The sequence below is a fragment of the Euleptes europaea genome, chromosome 3 (genome assembly GCF_029931775.1).
Source record: "Euleptes europaea isolate rEulEur1 chromosome 3, rEulEur1.hap1, whole genome shotgun sequence".
NCBI lineage: Eukaryota > Metazoa > Chordata > Lepidosauria > Squamata > Sphaerodactylidae > Euleptes > Euleptes europaea.
In genome coordinates this window covers 77,973,566-77,990,787 of record NC_079314.1, presented here as the reverse complement: position 1 = coordinate 77,990,787, position 17,222 = coordinate 77,973,566, and positions in this window count along the sequence as shown.

Here is a 17,222-nt window from a genome sequence, read left to right as displayed (position 1 = left end):
ATAGCCAGAGAAGAGCAAAGGCAAGCAGAAATATTAGCTTCTGGAGGATTACTGTCAGAAGAAGAAATACCAGAAGAACTCAAATTAGACGAAGCATCAGGAATGAGCTAAAATGGATAATTTAAAAATTCTATCTGTCAATGTCAATGGACTTAATTCAACGGCAAAAAGAAAGAAAATATTTCATAAACTGTCTAAAGAAGAATGTGATATAATTTGCATCCAAGAAACTCACATTAAAAACATGCATGGAAAATTTTTAGACTGCAAAAAATTGGGGAAAGTTTATCTTTCATCATCAGATAAAAAGAAAAAAGGAGTTGTGACTTATATCAAGGGAAGCAAATTGAACGTGTTAGATACCTTTGAAGACAAAAAAGGAAGGTATCAGATAACTGTGACACAAGGCACAGATGGGAGAACTGTAACAATAGCAAATATATATGCCCCAAATCATACTAAAGAAAAAAGTTTTAATACTGTAAGGATTTAGTGGATATACATCAAGGAGACATTTTGATTATAGGGATATGAATAGACCCCAAATTAGACAAAACTTCGCACCTTAAAGGGAGCAAACTACCCAAGACCGTATTTCAGTTCATGGAAGATTGGGGTCTATTAGACACCTGACGCTTTAAACATCCTAAAGACAGAGACTATACCTTTTTTTCCAATAGACATAACTCAAACTCCAGAATTGACCTATGTCTTACATCAAAATCTCTGTTGAACTCTACCGAAGAGATATCAATTTTACCATCAACATACGCAGATAATAGCCCTTTTAAATTAAAATTCTGGAGTGAGAGGAAAGGACTAAGAAGATGGTGAATGAATGATGCAATGTTGCTGAGGAAATATATAACCAAACAACGTCAAGAAGAAATTAAAGAATTATTTGTTCAAAATACAACACCTGATGTGGAAGCGAACATAATCTGGGATGCAAGTAAAGCATACGTGAGAGGAAGATTGATAGCCATAACATCAAAAATCAAAAAAGACCAAAAGCAACAATTAAAACAATTAAAATCACAATTACAACAGTTAGAGGAAGAACGTAAGAAGTCAGGTAAAAAACAGATATTGACAAAGATCCAAGAGACAAAACATAAAATTGGGGGAATTGAAGTAGAGGAGATGCAGAAGAAGCTAAAATTTGTTAAAAATATTTTGATCAGTCAAATAAACCTGGAAGATTCTATTAAAGAAAGAATTAGAGAAAAGAAGGATCCTGGAAGTTCAAAAGAATGGTCAAATGACAAACAAAGAAGATATTCAAGAAATTTTTGTGAACTATTACAAACAGTTGTACCAAAATAATGACACTGAACAACTCAACTTAGAAAAGTATATACAATCAGCTGGTTTAAATAAGTTTTCTGATGACGATAGACAATCATTAAATCAGACTATTACAACTCAAGAAGTTGCAGATTCAATCAGAAAGCTAAAACCAGACAAGGCTCCAGGCCCAGATGGACTTTCAGCAAATTACTACAAATTAATGGAACACATTTTGATTCCACATCTACAGAAAACTTTCAACAAAGTGCTACAAGAAGGGAAACTACCTGAATCATGGAAAGAAGCTCATATTTCATTATTCCCAAAAGACGAACGAGAACAATATTTGCCAAGAGCTTACCGACCGATTTCTCTATTAAATGTGGATTATAAATTGCTGGCGGCGATACTGACAGAAAGACTAAAAAGACACATTTCAAAAATAATACATCCTGATCAAACTGGATTCATGCGTAAAAGACAATTGAAAGATAATCTCAGAGTAGTCTTGGCAGCCATTAATAATATCAAAGTCAATAAAAAGAAATCTGCAATGTTATTCCTAGATGCAGAGAAGGCATTTGATAACATATCATGGACCTTTCTTAAGAATACGATGAAGTATTTGAACTGTGGAAAACAATTTTGGAATGCAGTGGACACTATTTACTCTTCACAAAAAGCCAGATTATTAATAAATGGATCACTATCTACACAATTTGATATTGAAAAAGGAATAAGACAAGGCTGTCCCCTGTCACCCCTATTATTCAATTTAGCAATGGAAGTGTTGGTGAACAAAATAAAAATAGACCCAGAAATTCAAGGATTAAAATTTGAAGACCAAGAATATAAGATCAGAAGCTATGCAGATGATGTTGTACTGATGTGTCAACAACCTAAGAAGTGAGCAGAGAGAATCATGTATCAAATTGAAACTTTTAACTATTTTGCTGGATATAAACTAAATAAACAAAAAAACAAATCTGTTATCATTTAACTTGACGCCAGGAGAAAAACAAGAAATTCAAGGTATCTTATAATGCTCCATAACTTGAGAAAAGTTTGAAGTACCTAGGTATAAAAATTCCCATGGGGCTGGACACGTTGTTTGATTTAAACTACAAAGAACTTTGGAAAAATATAGAAGAAGACTTCGAGAAGTGGAATAGACTACAACTATCTTTGCTTGGAAGGATCGCTGTTGTCACAGTCTCTGACATAATTATGGAATTTTGTGTTCATGTGCAGAATTAATTCCATGTAGAGCTTGAACACAACATATAAAACTGAACCACAAACTGTAGAGGGTTGTGTAATGAAAAGCCTGGCAACATCTTGCAAAATGCAAATGTCCTTAGAACAGGCTGACTGAATTCTCTCAAGGTCTGAATTCTTTCAAGAGCTAACTAACTTACCCTGGTATTGTCCTTGAAGAGAGAAGAACAAAGTTATTCTTCACTATCTGCCAGAAAGGTGTATCTGAAATTACCCTTTCTGATTCAGCTGCCAGCTGTCAGCTGCTCATATATCAAGGCTATGGGTGCAGTAAGCTTCCTGCTTTCTATAACCTCAAGGCTGTAAGTGCAGTAAGCTTCTTGCTTTCTATGACCTTGCTGAAGGTTTCCTACTGACCAGATGGTTACATGTTACAATGTGAGCAATAATTGTGTTTTATGATTTATATAGTTATATATTGTATTGTAGATTTCTAAATAGTATCATGTGTATTGTACTGACGATGAGAATGGTATGAAAATTGAGTATATGGTGTTATCATGGAGCTCAGAAATGATTGTTTATACTTTAAGCAAAATAGACTGAAAGGAAAGGAAGCCCATATTTGGTCATGGGGAGAAGCTAATAACCTGAACAGCTGCAACTAAGACATTATTGCACTGCTCATGTTATCTGAAAGTGTGGAGAAAGATATCCCTCCTGATGGTAAAATTAACACTCTTAATGAACCTGAAACAGTATAAATACAGCTACAGTAAGCCCAGAGAATCAGAACCTTCCAAAGGCTCTCAAGAAAAGGCTGACTGGTATGTATGGCTTAAATAAATTACTCTAGACTTTATGAATTAGATACTTTGAACTGAATCAGAATAATTTGACTGTTATATTTTAGAAGTTGGATTTTGAAACTGAATAGTATGTAAGGCTTGCTTTTACTTCAGACATTGTAAATACATACATTGTACTTTGACAAGAGTTTTTATAAAAGTTTTAAAGACTTGATAATCTGCATTTATACATATTTTACTAGAGGTATATCAATAAAAAGACTTGCTTTCTAAAAGTAGGTAAAGTTGTTGAGTCCTGCTTACTTGATGACTGGCTGAATAAGATAACTTCACTTCTCAGTAAGTGATACATTCTAAGAGCCTGTCATCTGAACAGCACGACCCGCTTCACTGTAATTAAAATGAACATTTTACCAAGAATAAATTTCCTTTTTTTGACTTTACCCATTAGAATTCCAAAAACAACTCTTGAAAAATGGCAACGAGCAATCAACAAATTTATATGGAATGGGAAAAAACCCAGAGTGAGATTTGCAGTACTTCAAGATGAGAAGGAAAGAGGCGGTCAAGCAGTACCTAATTTAAAACTATATCATCAAGCAGCTACCCTTGTTGCGATATCGGACTGGATACAAAAACCAGAAGACCGGGTGATAAGACTTGAAAAATCATGTTTGACCGGTGGATTTCATCAATGGCTATGGTCAAAAGAGAAAATGAAAATTCCTAAAGAAACCAAAAGAATGTGACATTCCATCTACTAAAACCTGGCATGAATTAAAAGAAACCATCAGTCCATCACCACCAGAAATGATGTCTCCCACAGAAGCATATTGGGACTGGAAAACTAGGTCAAAACACAGCTTCTTAACTTCCAAAGATCTTATCAACAAACAAGGCAATGTGAAATCTCTTCAAGAGTTAATGGACGAGAAGATCAGTATATCTTGGTTTCCATATATGCAAATAACTCACGCACTAAGAACTGAATATCTTTTGAAAGAGAAACCTAGAAAACAGCCTGAATTTGAATTAACAATAAAAAAATCGCAAGATCATCTATTATCAAAAATCTACAAATACTATTGGCAATTGAAACAGCTCCAGAGCAAGTAAATGTATGTATGGTGAAATGGATGCAGAATTTCGGAGAAATGACATCTTTGCAAACATGGGAAAAAATGTGGCAGCAAGATATTAAATTTTCAAGTTCCCAAACAGTCAGAGAAAACTGGTATAAGATGTTTTATAGGTGGCATTTTGCCCCGAAAGATCTTCAAAAAATGTACAAATCTAACCAAGCTAACTGTTGGAAATGCTCAGAAACTGATGGCACCTTTTTTCATCAAAGGTGGAACTGTAGAAAGGCACAGAAATATTGGAGAGAAATACATGGAGAACTACAAGCTATTCTACAATGGAACTTTGATTTACTGCCCAAATTTTTTTTTGTTGGGAATGACTCCTCCATAACTAAGATCTTCAGACAAAGAACTCTTTTTATATGCAATGACAGCAGCAAGAACACTTTACGCTAGATATTGGAAGGACAAAAAAAAATACCATCACTAAACGAGTGGATTACAAAAATGTACGAATACGCAGATATGGCTAGACTTTCAAACTGGATGAAAAAGAAACCGCCAGAAGAACACGAACAGAGTTGGCAACTATTTTATAAAAGATACACAGTGAATTCAAGTTAAATACGTTAGAAATAAAGGATATGTAGGTAAGATTTTAGATAACAGTAAGAACAGGCATAATGAGAAGTGTTTTTGTTATAGTATGATTTTTATGAACTATCATAGACAAATGAAGTAAAAATTAGACATAAGATCAAAATACAAATTCGATAGATAATATAGAGATAAAAATGTATAAGATAGAAGCAAAATAGAGACAAGAAAGTAGAAGACCTGTCCAGGACGCTAACCCAATAAGATCTGTTAAATTTACCCCTCACCCTTTTCCCCTTCTTTCCCCTTCTGTATCCCAAATAAAACCAATAAAAAGTATTTTTTTTAAAAAATGAATCCTACCAGATTCCAGAATGCTGTTGGGGGATTTTAGGATTCCAAACGTGTTCTATTGATGCTGCAGTGGAAAAGTGGAACATGAAGTTCCTTGGAGCTATCAACAAGGTTGCCCCAGTAAGCCTCTCCTGCCCTTGGGATGAAACCTAGCCCCCTGGTTTACTATGCAGTTGAGTGATCTGAAGCAGGCTGGGAGACATCTAGGAGATAAATCGTACTGAATCTGACAGATCATGATGTAGAGCTCATTGTAAGACCTATGAAGTGGCAGCAATAGCAGCAAAGAAAGGTTACTTTTCTACTATTATACTATCAGCTAATTCATGTTTAGCCCAACTGTTCATGGTAGCGCAACATCTGCTGATGCCTAAATCTGAGTCTCTAATGCCTAGGAACAGACAATTAGCTGTGATATTTTGCCAAGTTTTTGCTGATAAATTATCAAGAATACACTCTGATCTAAGTGTTAGTTATAACATAGGTAAACCAGAAGAAAAGTCTATGCTATCCATGGATCATTTTGACCCAGTTTCCATGATGAATATCAACAAGATCCGGAGATCTGTGATGGCCACTACCTGTACCCTGGCTGCTAAAATTATGTAAAATCACATCAGTGAACTCGTAGCATCTATTATAAATCAGTCCCTAACTCAGGGCACCTTCCCTTGGCCAATCAAAGAGGTGGTTATCCATATGGCACTTAAAAAAAACCATTCCTACAATGATGTGGTCAGTTATCACCAGTCTCTAATCTACCCTTTCTAGGCAAACTGATTGAAAGAGTGGTAGCTGACCAACTCCAAGTCTTCTTGGATAACTCATCTGCTCTAGACCCCTTTCAGTCTGACTTCAGGCCAGGCTATGGGATAGAGATGGCTCTGCTAGCTTTAGTTGATGATCTCCATCTGAGTGTAGACAAAGGCCAAGCTTAATTGCTGCTTTTACTGGATTTATCTGCAGCCTTTGATACAGTAGATCTTGTTAAGGTGCCTGGAGGCAGAAGTAGGTGTAAGAGGACATGTGTTGAACTGATTCAAATCATTGTACATGGATTGGACTCAAGAGAGTTGCTTTTGGAAATCAGTTGTCATCAGTGTAGGTCCTATTTTGTGGCATTCCACAGAGTGCAATTCTATCCCCCATGGTTTAAATCATTCGTAGTATTGGACAAACCATTCATAGTTTTGGGACTAATCATTAATAGTTTGGGGGTTGGTTGTGATCAATATGTTGACGATACTCAGCTCTAAATATCCTTATATAAATTTCCTGGAGATGCAGTAGAGGTCCTGAATCAGGAGGCTGAAGGCCAAACTGTATGCTATGGTTTTGCACAGGGCGGGTCTGGGTTCTCTGACCTGACTTTCAGTCCTTCAGTCAGACATCAGCTATGACATCTCTGTACTCAGGGCCCAATTTGGATTGGGACTATGGCATGCGGGAAGAAGGAGGTTCAGCCTTTTCTCTCTTGTGCCATTTCCCCTAGATGAAATGGTCCCAAGGAATACTATTTGCACTGATGGGAATTCATAAGCTTGGGTTCCAGGAATTACCCTGAAGACTGTTTTGGCTGCCTGGGCTGGGGAGGGAGGTGAGGCTTCGCAGAGCGGGCAGACACCCATTTTGGCAGTGGTGCGTGGGCCCAGCTGGGCTTGACGATCAGCTGTTGGGCAGGCCATGTGCCTCCCACCTAACAGACCAGCTGTTAGGTTTAAATCGCCTGTTGGCTGGCCCAGTTGGAAGTGCCTTTGCTGGGAAGTGGATGGGAGGGAGGCTTCACTCCACTTCCCTTGCATACCTCCATCTCCGTCATCTTGTCTTCAGAGTTTTCCCGCCCTCCCTCCCCTGTGTTGGTTGGTTATTGTTAATTGAATTTTTATGTTGTTAAGCGGTGTTAGCATGGGACTGGTTCAGTTTTGAGAAAGGCGGCTTGCGTGCCCCCTTTCTTCATATCAGGGATCCCAATAAGGAGGGAAATAAAGGATTGATAGCAAGGATATACAGGTTATTAATTGAGGTAAATTTAGAACAAGAAAGAATCAAGCCAGTAATGGTGAAATGGATGAAGGAGTTAGGATATAATATTGATTTGGAAACATGGGAAAATTTATGGAAGAAAGAATTCAATTTCACGATATCTAATGAAATTAGAGAGAACCTATATAAAATGTTTTATAGATGGTATATAACTCCCGTGATGGTAAGTAAAATGAAAAAAGGAGATACGGATTTATGTTGGAAATGTGGAAAGGAAAGAGGAACTTTTATGCATGCATGGTGGATATGTAAAAAAATTAAACAGTTTTGGGAAAAAGTATTAAAAGAAACAAATAATTTGATTAATACGAGAGTAAAAAAGAAATCCTGCATTTTGTTTAATGGGGATTCCCCAAGGAAAAATTGATAAAAAAGATAGGGTCATTTGCCAATATAGTTTTGCTGATGCAAGAATTACAATAGCCAAAATTTGGAAACAAGTAAATAAACCTTTAATTAGAGACTGTAGAGAGAAACTATGGATGTATATGAGGATGGCCAACTTAACAGAAGTCATACATGGAAAAGATATGGAAGAATTTAAATAAACATGGGCGAAGGCCGTCACATATTGGGATAAACTGGCAAAAATGGATTTTACTATTTTAGTTAATGAGTTATAGAAATAAGTTTAATTTTTCTGTATTCTATGATCAATAGTGTAATTTTTAAACTGTTCAGACACTTCTCCGGAAGTCCGGTGATGGGTCCCTTTTTTGGTGGGTGGTGGGTCAAAAGGATATTTTGAATTTTGTAATTTTTCAATTTTGAATGTATTAAGTAGATTATATAACTGATATTCTTTTGTATTTTCTTTTTATTACTGTATTTGTTTGTTTTGTTTAATATGTTTATGTTATAAAAATTAAAAAATTTTTTAAAAAGGGATCCCAATAAGGGATTTTGGGGGAGGCTTGGGTAGGACACGCCCAGCTTGGGGGCGGTCCGGTTGCCTCCTTCCAAGTGGTGGGGGAACAACCTAGTGGCACACACCCAGGTAAATCCCAGGATCGCCATCCCAGGTGTCTCCCAGCGGGCTTGCTGGGAGTGGTGTGGTGCCATCGACTGCAGTGGGGCCTGTCGATGTTCCTGAACCAGTTACCATGCTATGTCACTTCATCTTCAACTGTTGCCAATAAACTTGGCCATTTCATTCAAAGATTGTTTGATTTCAGTTATTGTATGTGTATTAATGTGCTGGGGTTGTCTAGCCTTCCTTCATACCTTATTTGGCCCTAGGCTGGCAACTGAAGTCTGACTTACTGACTGAAAGTCAGGTGAGGGGACCGAGACACAGCCCATGGAAAATGGTAACATGAAGTTTGACCCTGAATAGGAAAGTACTGCTGACCAAACTGAGATTTCTGCATTCATTATATGCCTCAGTTAGTACAAAGCATAATTAATAAGCCAGGTACAAACTGTGATCTAGAATTTCAGTTTAGCACTCGCTAATATGCCCTAGTTTGTTGGGTAATGTGCATCCAAATATACTAAATTGGAATTTAATCAAATTACTGTTTATAAACTGTGCTTTATTGTGACATTTGAATGTATTTACTGTACGGCCCTTATAAAACAAGATCCAGCACATAAGTTGAATTACTGTTTTGTTTTGAGGTCTATGAAATAGCAGGTGACATAGGAATAGCATACATCCTTTATGACCAACAGAGGAAATAACTCTGTGTGACAGAAGGAACAGTACGTACAAAAGAAGAAAGGTTCAGTAAATTGTAACTTTTTACTGTTTAACTGTTTAAAAAAGATGAATTACCATTCGTCTGTTTTAAACAGCTAAACAACCAAGAAGTTACAATTTCTCAAGCTGTCATTGTATGAACTAGACTGATAAATTTTAGCTGATCATCATAGGTGTCGAGTTACTCAGTAGGTTTGGTGCTTGACACGTGATAATTACAAGGTATAAAAAGAGGTAATTTAGGAGTTCACATTTGTTACCAAGCAGTCATTTTCAAAATAAATTTCATTCTAGCAAAGGCACATTGTCACAGAATACTCTTATCAGAGAAAGGAAAGAGTAGGAGGGGTGTAACAACAAATACTAATAACAGTAATTGTGAAGATGAACGGAGTTGCATAACCTCAAAGCTATTCAGAAGCTGCTGCAATTGTGTTTAATTTGTTTATAAAGGCACAACTGCATATGAGGTTGTAAAAATCCTGATACACGATGGACAAAGAAATAAAGCATAGATGCAGAATGTCAATTCCCTAAATAAAACAGAAAAGGATGTTGAGAAATTTTCCATCAAGAAGTTGTGAAAAATAAAGCTGTGACACAACAACTATAAAATCTACCAGACTTGGTAACCTTGCCAGATCAGTTCAATCCTTGCAGTAGACTTTGAAGGGTATAACTCTGCTTATGGCTGCATTGTATGAGAGCGTCCTTATAATGGTGAGGTGGTTATTTATTTATTTAGAATTTTTTTAATGCCACTACCCCAAGAAATCTGCCTGAGGTGGCTTAAAGCACAATAAAACACAATAAAACAATTTAAAATATTTATTAAAATCCAGCTTTAAAAACTCACAGCCTTAAAAAAGACCACTGAGCGGCTTAAAATAAGAGTTTCCATACTAAGGACACATTAAAATGGTGTTAATAAAACCCTTAATTAAAAGCCTGGTTGAACAGAAACGTTTTGTCCTGGCACCTGAAAGAGAGCAATGTAAGTGTCAGGCAAGCCTCAAGGGGAAGGGCATTCCATAAACAAGGTGCCACTACTGAAAAAGTCCTGTCTCTGGTTGCTGCCTGCCTCACCTCTGAAGATAGAGGGACCAAGAGCAGGGCTTGTGAGGGAAAACTTAACTGGTGGACTGGACATTGTGGACAGCTGAAGGTGGGGACGTGGGGGGGATGCGATGTCAGCCCATAGACTTCATAGAGTTTCCAGTGATTCCTAGAGCTGCCCCACGTTACTTCCACATTTTTCTCAGAAGCAACATAGTGATGCCACCAATGTTGCTGTTTTGATTTTTACTTTTGTCCTACTCCAAGTGGCAGCAGGCAAAGAAGGATTTTAGTAGAAGGGGGCGGGAGACCTGTCAGCCCTAACAATGTGAGAGAATCAAAACATTTGTACTACACCTTTTTCCTGGTGTAAGGCAGTTTGGTTAGTCAATGCCTGCTTAATATGGTATGAACATATTTATGGATTAAGCATTTTTTATGAGGTGCTACTGAGCTTCAGTTGGGAGCTCGATGGACCAGACATTGGCTTCTTATGCCTCCTGGGATACTGCTCAAAAAAGGGAATTACAGACTCTAAGGAAAGCATAATCCTCCTGGCACAGGAAGTAAGGTGGCAACAGAGGATCAATCTAGCAAGCATGGGTGATAAAAGTGAGGTATAAATGAAGTAAATAAATACATAAATATTGCCTTCCATCAGCCTGAACAACTTCCTGTTTCCAGAGCCTCCAGTTTTTCCTCTAGGCATACAAATTCATGGCTTTCAGTATGTCCTACTTTCACTTGCCTGCCTTTCTTGTGGTTCCAGCTCAAAGTACTCCGCATAGGTCTGAGAACCTGGCAACTCTACAGAACATACTGTATCCTGGGCTACAGTGTTCTAGAATTTTTGTCCCAGTTCCATAAGAAGAAGAAGAAGGGTTTTTATACTCTGCTTTTCTCAACCTTTAAGGAGTCTCAAAGAATCTGACAATCACCCTTTCTTCCCCCCCCCCCCCCCGCAACAGACACTTTGTAAGTTAGGTGGGGCTGAGAGAGTTCTGAGAGAACTGTGACTAGTCCAAAGTCACCCAGCAAGCTTCACATAGAGGCGTGGTAAAACAAACCCAGTTCACGAGATTAGAGTCTGCTGCTCTTAACCACTACACCACATACTCCTAAGAATAAGACATTTGTGGTTGAAAAGGTTCTAATGCACTTAAAGGGAAATCCTGTGCAGTTACTTAAGTCTAAACCCATTGCTTTCAGTGAGCTTAGACCAGAGTAATTCTGCATAGGATTTGAGTGTTCACATTTAAATCTAAATGATAGTTATAATAAATTATGTCACTGCATAAAATACATAATCGTTAGACTTACATAATGTAATAGAATTCAATATGTTCTCCAATGTAAAGTGCAAGTAAAAATGAAGCAATGAGTTTTAAAACAATAAAATGTAACCAACACTGTAATCCTCAGTATAATTACTAGTGCCAATGAAAATAATGGTCTGGATCCACCAGATATTTCTACCAACAGAAAGCATTTCTGTCACCAGAGTATGACTGTCTTGGCTCCCCCCTCTTGCTGCAGCCCCAAATCCCCCCCAATGCTGATACTAGGGGATAGGGGACACCCAGCATGGGGGAATAGGATATTGGCCACAGTAGGAGGAATCAGGCTGCAATCCTGAGTGGGGGGGCTGGATCTCCCTAGGAGCTGATGTGATCCCACACCAGTGTAGGTGCCACTTTATCACGGGATAAAGTGGCAAACATGCCAGCATGGAGGCATACACTCCAGAATCCAGGAGTAATTGAGCTCTGCTGGCCCCCATCGCCACCACAGCCAGTCAGGAAACTAATTCCCAGAAGAGAAGAGCCACGCTGGCATGGGGGAAGTGTTCCCAGGGCGTTACCGGGAGTGGAGCTGCCTATAGGCAGCTTCCACAGCCCTCTTGGCCTGGGAACACCCCCTTGAGCAGCAGCAGGGCTGCACCACCTTTTTTTAGTGGTTCAGCCTTGCTTTTTTCATTGGGAAATTTCCCTCTTTTTTCTCTGATTTTATTTTTAAATAGGGATTTTTTTCTCCACGGCAGCTGGGAAGCCTCAGAGGACACAGCGCGGCTCCACTGCTCCCGTCTGCTGCAGATCTACCCCCCCTTTTAAAAATGGGCTGTCAGTGAAAATCGCTACCCTCCCATTCACAGAAATCCTCTGCTGCATCCAACCCAGTATGTGTGCAAGTCTTAACAGCCACCAAACTAAGTTTCACTACACTTGTGCAGCAACTGACATATTCTAATGAGAAGTATGCATGCTTTGGTTCATTTCACCCACAGGTAAAGAAACCAATATTTGAAATTGTGTTTCTCCTGTGGACCATTCATTTATATGGTTTGAATTAAAACAAATATTTATGAGCTGTATTTGGGTTTTAAAGCAATAATTTTAAAATTTTCCTTTTCTGAAATTCAAAAGCCATGTGAGACTAACTGCTCCCAATGAAGAGTTATAGATCTACAAGCTGCCAATTTATTTTAAGTAAAAAAAAATGAAGATGGAAAAATCCATGTTTCATTCCTAGCGCCTCTCATTAAATCACAAAGGGATTCATAGCAGGAAGGTTGCTAAAAAGCAATCATTTGTGGACATCTTAGGAGGTTTAGCAGCTGGCTTCCAGCCACAATGTCATATATGTAAAAACCCATTCATTCTCAAGGGGGATCCCCATCACAGCATTTCTTCATTCCTGCATGATTTACTCTGTAATAGGAAACCATTGTATCCAGACAAATCCATTCCACGATAATAAAATCTATGGTGTGCTGTTTGACTTTCTTGTTTCCAAAGTACCCCAGACCAAAAACGGATTGTGTAAGCTGATGTTTCAACAAAGAAAAATGTTTACAAAGAAAGAAGTTCAAAAAGAGTCACCTTATTACAAATAATTTAAAATCTTGTTGCTAGGAAGTACAAGTTCCTCATTTTGATCAGCTAGTAGAACTAAACTGCAGAATTGACACACTTAATGAGGAAAGGAATGTAATGGTTTGTCAAAAGGATCTAGGATTTTTTCTATTGTCCTGCCTGTACAAACCATGTGGGAGGAACCAGCTCAGCACATACTTCGCATGTATGGAATTCAGAGTGGGCCCAGGTTAGGGTTGCCAATCTCCAGGTACTAGCTGGAGATCTCCTGCTATTACAGCTGATCTCCAGCCGATAGAGATCAGTTCACCTGGGGAAAATAACCACTTTGGTAATTGGACTCTATGGCAATGAGTCCCTTCCCAAACCCCACCCTCCCTTCCCAAACCCCACCCTCCTCAGGCTCTGCCCCAAAAATCTCCCATTAGTGGTGAAGAGGGACCAGGCAACCCTAGCCCAGGTAGATCCATCCTACCAAGTTAGGGAACACCCAGCCCACTTCGTTCTTATTGTCTGGGGATTGCAAAACCTTTTCTTGGGTTTTGTTCTCAGTAGGGAACACCCAGTCCACTTAGTTCTTATTGTCTGGGGATCTCATTTAGTTCTTATTGTCTGGGGATCTCAAAACCTTTTCTTAGGTTTTGTTCTCTCAGCCTTTTATCTGTTTATTTACTTAGCTTATTCACTTTATCTGTACCCCACCTTTCTACCCAGGGGAGGATACAAAACAGCTTTGGTCTCCTCCATTTTATCCTCACAACAACCCTGTGAGGTAGGTTAGGCTGAGAGTATGTGACTGGCCCAAGGTCACCCAGCAAGCTTCCATGGCAGACTGGGGATTTAAACCTGGGTCTCCCAGATCCTGCTTTGATACTCTGACCTCTTAACAAAAAACTATAGACATATTTAGAAAAGTAACTTTCCTTTTATTTTAATAAAAATATAGTATGCATATTAATCTCATTAAATAGACTACTGAGTTATTGGCTCTGCACATATTTCTAGTTTTTGTTTTGTGCTCTTGGCACATTGTGATGGGCTGTCCTCATATAATCTTAGGAGGCCTTCTTGAATTAGAATTTTACTCCTGCTAAGGTCTCTTGTTCAATCTCTGTGTTAAAGGAACTGGCTGGAAGACTGAGCTGTGAATGAGGATTTTAATCTTGAATCTGCCGTGTACTCGCCAGGTTGTCTTAAATTGTCTAAGCCCTATATTTACAATAGTGGGATTACTTATTAAGTTTACAGGAGTGCTACAGTGCATGTGAAGTACTTTTAATACTCTAAAGCACTACATGAATGCTAAGTATTGAGAAGGACTAGGAGAGACCTCTGCCAGAAACGCTGGAAAGCCACATCCTGTCAGAATAGACAATACTGGATTGACCAATGACCTGACTCAGTATAAGTTTCATATGTTCAAATGACTACATGAGTTCTTGTTGGTTCAAATTACAAACTGAGAAAGAGTAGCATTGTTACTTAGAATAAGAGCCAACTGTTACATAAAACCACTGCTAACTGGTATTTCTTCATTGCAATACAGTTTACTTCTAATGAAGTACAACAGCCAAAAATCAACAGTGGGAAAGTATTTTTTTGTAAAAGCCCTACAGTATGCATAATTCACCAGGCTCTTTCATAAGGGATTATCAACAACACAATGGCTTTATATGTCAAAACAACAGTTGCTGGGACTATCTCCCTTACATTCCTGCAATCTGTAAATCCTAATATATGTAGGCTATTTGTACATAGCTATATAGTGAAAGACATGCAGATTTGTACAAATATGCTTCAGGTATACAAATCCTAAACATTTCGTTCTTTGATAGGAAATCCCACAGTGACATCCCTACAAATTCAATACCAAAGGAACTGTTTGTGACATCCCACAAATGTAATGGTTAGCTTTCTCCAATTATTTGCTAATTATTTTTGTCTTGCAAAAATATACTTATTCCCTACCTTTTAGCTTCTAAATTGAATCTGCTCAATCCTACAACCTTGTTTTACAACAAATTTTTTATACTTTCTTACAACAAACACAGCATATGATTCTTGATCGTAATAGAAAACATAATATGAAAGCAGGAAGTCTTGAGTGTAACCAATTGATAAAGATCATAATCTGGAACCTACCATAAGATTCAGTTTAAGTACCAGTTTTCACTAGACTAGCTCATTATATTCAAGTGGTCTAAGCATCAAGGAGGAATCTCTGCATGAAAGAAAAGTTCCGGGGAGGTTTTAAATTACGTATGTCCAGATCATAGCATGGTTTGTGTGGTCGCAAAGGCACTCTTTGATCACAGCTGCAGAGAGAGAAGAGAGGAAACAGAGAATGTATCTGGTATTTTTCTATGTACCATATAGATTGACAGCCAGGGAATAATGGGTGTGGCAAAACTAAAACTGGCTAGTGGACATACTTATTTGCTTCTGGCTCAAATAATTTTCACATTATGTCCCAAATCATGTCCCTTTCAAATCTTATCTCTAGTACAAATCCCAACACACAATTTTGTTTCTAGGACAACACCTTCTGTCATACAGATTCCTTAATAATTTCTTTAATAATCTTTGACTCACTTGGATGTTCCAGTGTTCCTAACACTTTGAATTCTAAGGTAAAAATGTGTTTTTAAAAAAAAATCAAGGAGAAAATGCAAATTGTTCACTGTGCATTAACAGTACTAAGAATTAATTAGATGATGCCCATCATAAGTCCCCAGAGAGAACTGTCTCACACAGAAAGAAATAGAATCTGAAATACAAACATAAAGCCATATTAAACAGCTCGGCTGAGAAGCAAGTACAGGTTATTCTTCCCAAGTTCTGGAACATAAGCTAAGAGCACAAACTAGCTTCAAGCTCTACAGTACAAATACCATTCATTTCAATAGGACATGAATAAGAGAACTGGAAAAATAGAGGGAGAAATGACCCACATTTCTGGAGGTAAAGAAGGCAGCAACCCTACACACAAGTAGGGGGTGTATGATAGGATCCAAGGCACATACACACTCTAGCCCAGGACTTCTATTTATACCTAAAAAGTGTCCTGAAGTGGTATAAGGTAACTGGCAGGTAAGCCAGGGACAAAGAAATTGTTGCTTTTTCTGGGTCCAGACAAAAGGGAAGGGGGTGCTTGATGGGTCACCAGGAAACACAAGAATTCCTGAATGACTCTCTAGGATATTGCTTGATTGTTGGGTTGAATATCTGATGAGATTTCAGAGCAAGAGAATGCTTGGTGCATACTCCTGAATACTGAGTGATTGCCAGGATGGGTGTAGATAGTGTAAGTAATGGTCTGCTCGGGGCGCTGATTGAATCACCTTAAGGTGAGACAATGGAGATTAGTCAGCCCCATCGTCCAGGCAGGCACTCCCTGGGCCATGGGAAAATGGACAGCTGCCAACTCCTTCCTGCCTCTGACAAACACAATATGAATTCCAACCTCTCTAAGAGGCATCCATTTTGTGTGGAGCAGTGCCTTGCTCATATGTCAGTCTCCCACCCCCGTGCCTGTAATGGCACCCCATAAATGGAGGAGGGGTCTGGCTACTCACATGGGACCACTGATTTCACAAGAGCTATCTCCCATTAAACTCTTAGGAATCACTCTAGAAACTTTAGAGCTGTTTTCCTTATATAACTGGTTGTGGATCCTGTCCTGATCCAAAAACCCAAAAGGAGGAGAATTCCTCCACCAGACAGCTCACAGCTCTTTCCAAGCTCTGTCTGTTAACTTCTCTTTCAATCGACTGTCAGTTCTTAACTGTCAGAGTTCTAACTGCCACTCTCAGAATTCTGACAAACTCCCTGTCAATTATGGGGTACTACAACCGGGACAACTCCTTCAAATGCAGCTGTCACAGCTGACTTATCTCAGATCGTGTACAGCTTTGCAGTGGCCCAGGGGACCTGACCTCCCCTCCATCCATTGTTCTTGCCACCCCAATGAACATCTTACTGCTTCCTGACACCCTTGGCATCTGACAAAAGCTGTTGTGTTGTATGTTGGGAATACCTGGCATTCTTGTCAACTGTCTCCTGGACTGGACTGTGATGTTGAGGTGGTGCAGTATGCATTGCTGTACTCCCAAGAGCCAGCTGGCTGCTTTTGATATTATCTTGCATCTGAGTTCTACTGAGCTTTGGTTCTGCTTGGCTGGAGGAGATGCATGCCCCT